The sequence below is a fragment of the Pomacea canaliculata genome, linkage group LG1, assembly GCF_003073045.1.
Source record: "Pomacea canaliculata isolate SZHN2017 linkage group LG1, ASM307304v1, whole genome shotgun sequence".
In the NCBI taxonomy this organism is placed as follows: domain Eukaryota; kingdom Metazoa; phylum Mollusca; class Gastropoda; order Architaenioglossa; family Ampullariidae; genus Pomacea; species Pomacea canaliculata.
This window is the reverse complement of record NC_037590.1, coordinates 45,325,260-45,332,762: the sequence shown is the minus strand read 5'-3', so window position 1 is coordinate 45,332,762 and position 7,503 is coordinate 45,325,260.

Here is a 7,503-nt window from a genome sequence, read left to right as displayed (position 1 = left end):
ATTCAAGCTTCACGGACTTCATGGAACATCCACCCACGTCTGCACACCGCCTGGCTCCGATAAACAGCTCGAGTGTCAGGACCAAGGGTTTCTCATCTCACATTTTAATCCTAATCAGCAAACATCGAGAAATGACCACATCCGGGATCTTGGCCTTGACTGCTGCTTATCTCTCAGGTCCTAAAACTGGACTGTCATCACAAGTAAAAATGTCAGATAGATGACCATGCACGGTCAACCTCAGTCAGTTCTTGGTGCTACCGATCCTTAATCTTCACAACCCGCAGTTTTCAAAATTTGATGTTCAGGGTCTAGATCTTTTTCTTCCTTCGGGAGAAAACTACCTGTGAGAAAAGAAGATAAACATTACATCTTGAGTCTCTTCTTCAGCTGCAAGCAAGAGCATCTACGTGACCTGTATAAAGTTTCAACATCGACTGCACTGGTGTCTAGATAAAATATGTTGGAGCAAGCTCCTGGTTATCATAACTCCGTATCTACCCCTCACTCAGTGACGCAATGACAAGTTGAAGTATTATATAATGACCTTCTTCTTAGAGGATAGGTGGGCATCCGATGGCGGACACTGATTCCTTCAAATAACGACTGAAGATGCTGATTGGTCGAACCTGATGTATCCAGTATCAGGTCATAGGTAAGGGTACCCTAACACAGCAGCGAAGAGACTGACTCCAAAGGCGAATAAAGACTTTAAGAACAAGAAGTGATTTACATCCAAATATAAACACATGAAAGCAGCTGTACCCAACTCCTCTCCTCCTACATCTCTGTTCCCCAAAGTGTGTTTGTACTGATAAGGAGCGAGTATAGGGCTTGCGGAAAACTACAGAATGAAAATAAAATCTGAAGTTACACTCCTCAAATTGTACAGTATCGACGAACCCTACCCTTGCATCAAAGATAATGAGTGGGTGTAAGAAGTCGACAGGAAAGAGAGGGAAAATTCTAGAACAAAAACACTCTTAACAGCAAACTCACCAGCAATAAAAACTTGTAATAACATTGACAAGTATCACCGTGTTCCTAACTGATTATATTATTAACATTTTTTGCTCCACGGTGACTAAAACGGGAAGAGTTGGGTGGATTTCTTTTAATTCAAACGGAGGAAGTATCTTCCGATTCGCTGCGATGATCATCTAGAGAAGACAGTTCGGTACATATAACGACCTGCACCCGGGTACAGCTTCTGTAAGGACATTAAGGTGGGCAAAGGCGCTGGCGGCAATAAGCATGACAACAAGAGGGGCGAGCATAGATGCCCTCACGCTTGCCTTCATCAATGCATTACTCAGAGGCTGCGTGACAGTTCGTCAAAGACGTAGGAGGGGGCGACGAGGGCTGATAAGTTCGTCACCTAAACAACGGCGGGCAACCCTCGATCCTCCAACACTGCCCCCGCCCCCTACATATTCACCTTGTCTAGCAACGACCGATCCCAGACAACACACAACACCAAACCCTGGACATTCCTTCGTACCAGCGCACGGGAGCTGGAATAGAAATGACTCGGATTATTGTTGAGAAGCTTGTAGTAACAAATCGCTGGATGTCACAGGAGCAACTCACGCGCAAGTACACACAGAAAAAAATCCCAAGTGAACGAGGAACGAGGAACAACTTAGAGAGGTGGGCACAGAAAAACAGACTAAAAAGTTAGAGTAATCAAACCAGAGACAAGAACCCTCCAAAGTAGGTGAGGCTGGTACTGACTGGTTGATGTTAGAGATAGCAACAGTTTCAAAAAGGTGCAGTTTGAAATCCTCTTTCTTGACCGCATAATGTCGCTCGTCTCTGTCCTGCTGTACAGCCAGGAGACGGACAATGATGACAGCAACTAGGGAGGGGAGAAACTCACAGAAATCATGACCAGCAGGTAAATACTCGCTCGGCTGACTTACAAGACACGCACCGAGGGTTATCACCTCACGTCACGCGCGCTGCATTACGCATGACGTCACACAGGGAGATGCTGATTGGATTACATTTAAGCTGAATGTCGGGAAGGTCTACAAGCCTACGGCATGAACAAAATAATCAATTACAACATCCCGGATCAACATACACCACAGGCTAGTCACAGGTCACAAAATAATTATTACTCAAAATATAATGGGGTTTAATTACGCAATAACCAAACGACTGTAACAATATCATCAAACAGCAGTAACAAAAAAATTGTGTGAGGCTAAGCAACCCATAATAGTGGACACTATATATTAATAGTAATCATTCGTATTCCATAATAATGGACACTATAAAACAATAGTAATCACTCCGCATTATAACTACGAACACTATAAATAAATTTCAGATCACTCGCACGGCATAGCTCTGGACATTACAAATCAATGGTAATTGTCAGAACAATACTTAAAAAAAAAGAGTTGTAATTACAAAAGCAGCATTTGGGATTTCTGTAAGCTTGTGAGTATTAAACATTAGTAAGCAAGCTATAAAAAAAACCGCTTTGCGGAAATTCTTGAAATACCACTGAGGGAGAGGAGAGGGGAGGGTGTTAACAACTGTTTCTCTAAGCCAGCAACTAAGGTTCTATCACGACATAGCAGTCTACCCCATGACATACTAGACATAGCAGTCTACCCCATGACATACTAGACATAGCAGTCTACCCCATGACATACTAGACATAGCAGTCTACCCCATGACATACTAGACATAGCAGTCTACCCCATGACATACTAGACATAGCAGTCTACCCCATGACATACTAGACATAGCAGTCTACCCCATGACATACTAGACATAGCAGTCTACCCCATGACATACTAGACATAGCAGTCTACCCCATGAGATGTTAAAACAGCCCGAGGCGAGGTCTGAAGCTAGGGTGGTCGAGTCTCACTGTATTGGTGACAAGCATTTACCTTTGGCGCTGTCGAAGCAAAGTTTGTGAACTCAACTGCTGGCAAGAAAAAGGAAAAAAACAAACAAACATCTCCAGTGTGTGTAGATGTTTAAAGTTTTTATTAGAACACTTTGCGTCTCTGCTCGCGACCTTGTGTGCAGTTTACAAGATAGCTTTTCATCACATAGGTTTTCGTTTCTATAATTTGCACATTTGTCTCTGTAAGCCAAACAATAGCACAGATAAGGAAAAACTACGAGCTTGCCATACCATGATTAATGACTGGGGCAACATGCTACATCACGATGAAGGGTGTGCATGAAAAATAAGGTATGTGAGAGAGAGAGAGGTATAGACATATTTGGGAGCTGAGAGAGGAGAGGGTGGAAAACAAAACTCCTATGTAACAAACATACTGAATGATTGATGACTCCACCTTGAGGTGTTTTGTGAAAGAATGTGTGTTTAGTCGATGATTCATTTCTATGTTCAGTTCTGTCTCTCATGATGGACGATCTGAACTCGACAGCAGCCGCAGTGGACCCATCTTTAGGCTCAACAACCACATTCAATTGTGGATTTGGCTCCACCACCTCTCAAAGCACAAGGTTTTAAATTATTTTATCAGTTTATGAGACAGCTAAAAGTGGAACTGATCGGCAAATGGGAAAAAAGTTGAAAGGGGATTGTCTGAAGCCAATTGGCTATAAGTGTGTGCGCACATGCATGAGAGAACAAGTGAATGAGTGTGTTGTTCTCGATAGCCGACAGATCGAGAGGACCACACACACACACAAATACCTCTTGCAAGTAATGTAAGCCTAATGTGTCAGAAAAGGAGTGAACGACAAGCCCTCTACATTGTTATCACCCGGGTTAAGCCCCGCGATAGCAGTTAAGACCTAAGAGTAGCTTTTAGCAGCGGAAATATGGCGAGCAAGGCAGTCCTATCTGCATCGCTTTATTATCTCTTACCTGAGAGAAACAAATACTTCGCCATGTCGGTGTGTCTTTTCCAGCTACAATGAGAAAGAGACTTATCGCACGCTGGACATGAACACACCTGACAACCGACTGTGGATCATGTTGTCGATACGTTACGACACGTGTTCAGGTAAAATAAAATAAAAAATTAATTTAAAAGCGCATCTTGTTGAATGTGAATTCATAAATGACAAGATTTTCACGGCTGTGTGGGATACCTGATTCATGAGACCAGTATTTTAACCCACACAAAGCATTGTTGTCTGGGTTGGGAGCGGAAACTGCGTGAGTGAATTTGAACGGGGTGGGAGTGTCATGGTACAAACATCCTAATGGAATGCACAAACAGACCAAAGCTAATAAACAGTCCTACACTACCTGTCAAGGTGTCCACTGAGTTCGATACCTGTCATCCCACAGTAACTCACTGCAAGGTACAGTCTGGTCGATGCGATTTCCTGAAGACACAGTGGTAAACAGGTATTTCTCCAGTCCCGTTCTGTCTCGCGCAGTCACAGCAGGTAGTTTGTACAGTGACCACGGATAAATTAACCCGGAACTCTTCACATCAACCTAGCTTCTCGTAGGACAGTAAATAATTCGTACCTGCGCATGAGTGTTTGGTATCAACACACCGGGCATGAAATTTTCTGAATTTGAATAAAGGGGTTTAGCTTTGTGTAGCTGTTGACTACAGAGATAGAGGTTAGGAGGATGCGGCCGAGACACCTTGAGACATCTTGAGACATCTTGGCAGCTGATGCCAAAGGAAGCAGATAATATTCTACAACGAATTCGCCCTCTTGATAATAACTGATTTGATTTGTAACGGCTTTAGGCAGTAGGCATTTGACCAATGCAAAGAGGACAGGGGTAGAAGCATTTGATCAACGGGTATGTCACACATTTTGGCAAGCTGGACTACTATGAGAGCGTTTGATGGCGTCCAGACATTTTCAAACTAACTCATGCCACCTTCTCTACACTTCTGTTTGAAATGCACTGTTTGTTACCGTAGCTGATTAACTCCCAATAACGGTCAGTGAATTACGTAATTTTTATGAACAACTCTAAACCGTTCGACCGGTTGCAGGTAAAGCAAATGATCGATTTCTTGTCAGAATACCCAAGTACTCAGATTCCATCAATTAGTATACATATCCATTGTATGTTTTTATGTGTGAACATATACTTGTGCAAAGGGGACGACGATTATAATTGTATGATTAAATTTTTATTGACTTCCTCAAGTTCACTAATTGAATAGAAACCCATTTTTGGAAGTGATTGATTAAAAGATGATAAAAATGACAAAGACTGGTTGCACATACATGACATAAGATGCAAACATGAGAAGAAACTGGGGAAAGAAAGGAGTTGTCGTAGACAGTATTGGATAAAGGCACGGGGAGTTATAAGGAAAGAGAAGGAATGGAGAGAGACATGATCAAGAGAGAAGAGAGTGACAAAAACTGATCAATGAAAACACATTACGTAAATTGAGACAGACTGTTGCAATACCAAAATGATACCACAAAATAATTTAAATTATTTTAGTCATCCCCTTTTTAGAGGTTGCATGAATATTCAGGCAACGGAAGTAAAAGAAGCTGTTTTTTCTTGGAGACTTGACCGAATCACTAGGATAAAGAATAATTCTTGTTATGTCTTGGTCTACCTTCTAAAATTTACAGTCTTATAAGGAGTTTATAGATATATACAAATGTTTTACCACGGATACAGGTGTAAAGAATTGTTGGAAACTCTTAATGCACAGAATAAACTAGATAAAATAATATAACTAACATTTCTGACCCACAGTAATAGAGACTCTTTTTTAAATAAAGAAAACAACGGTGAAGTCCGGAGTTATAGTGTGAGACGTATAAATCCAATTTTAATGTCAGGAATCAGTTTTAGTTTTAAAAATAAAGAAAATCTCCATGAGTGCCATTGTAATAAACGTCTGGTTACAACATATCACTGACATTTCAGTGATTAGCAACACGATTTTATAAAAATGTTGTTCATTTTCCTGTTAACACTGACACAGATAAGCATTGAAACAAAATGTCTCTCACCTGCCTCTGTCATGGAGTTCTAGAAGCACCTCTCCTGTTACCAGCTCACGTTTGCCACACATTTATTTACAGCACGGAACATGGAGGTTGTGGCCAGGCTAATCCGCTTTGTTTGTCTCTGCCAGACCTGATCAATAAGCCACCACGATGCCTGCTTTGGTCAGACTGGAAACCCACAACGATGTTCATGCCTGAAGAGTATTATGTTTGCTTGAATCTGTGTTTGACTGTCAGTTTGTAGCCTCTTAATTTGTTTCTCTTTATGAGAATAAACTGTTTGTCGCGCTTACATTTCGTAAATTTTATGCTGTTTTGGGGTTCACCACTCGACGATCATTGCAAATTTAAAACAGTCCTTACATATCTCTTCTGATTTCTTCCTGATAAATACAGATGTATTGGGCGTGGGCAGTCTCGTTTCTGAACTTCATAAACGAGAATTTAGGTTACACATGTGCTAGCCATGATTCCGAGAACTCCCGTTTCTGATCATCTGGTATTCTGGTGGGTGGCAGGTGACTGTGATGTTTCCGGTGAATTTACCTTTCCTACGCGATTCTCATCTGTGCCTGAAGTCCAGATATGGTTTATGTGTGTCAAGTAGATACTCTGACAAGGCTGGTTAACTTTTTCTATCCTGACAACTCCATGCAGAGAGCACAGTCACTAGAGAAAGTCGGAGCACGAGGAGGTCCACCCAATACCTCCCGAGACTGGCAAATACAAGTGAACGCACCCACTTACTCTATGAATGAGAAGCGCACTCTTACGGTCAGGTTATGGTCTGAAAGAACCCTGCCAACCTGGTCTTGTACCATGTGTCTTTGTCAAAATTCCACAAGCATTACCACAGTCTCGTTGTGGCGCTGTAGGCGTTCAACCGAGGATTTTCGTCCTGAAAAAAAAAAAACAATCAAACAAAGCACACTTTACGAAGATACAACAAATCTGAACGAATTTCTTGCTTCTCTCTGTCCCCTCGAAAAAAGTGTCTCCACTTCTTTTCTCTGATCGCAAGTACCTGTATCTGTCAACAATTGGGAAGTCAGCCGACTGGAAACATCCGGGTCTCTCAAAGATGAAGGCGCGATCGCCGAGGAAGCGTGACATCAATTTTGCATCAAGTTCTTCGGCCCTCGGGCGATAGTACTGTACGGACCATCGAGCAGCATGCTGCTGATTAATTAATGGATGCGGGGACCTGGGCGGTATCGGTGATCTTTACAGGTGAAGTCAGTCTTCCACAACTCGGTCTTCGCGTGCAGTCGTTCGTCTCGTCTTGCCAGGGGGGAGGTTATTGTCATCGACCGTCGGATGAGAGAAAGATTGAGGCACGCACCCGAAATAGACTAAGGATGTGAGAAAGATTGAGGCACACACCCGCAATAGACTAAGGATGAGAGAAAGATATGAGCCATGCACCCGCAATAGACCAAAGAATGAAGATTTTCCAACCTAGTCACTTCGGTCCCTGCGTACATAATTCCTGAATTCTAACTCAGCTTCGTGGATTTCATTTTGAAGATTTCGGTGTGTATAGCCCATCGG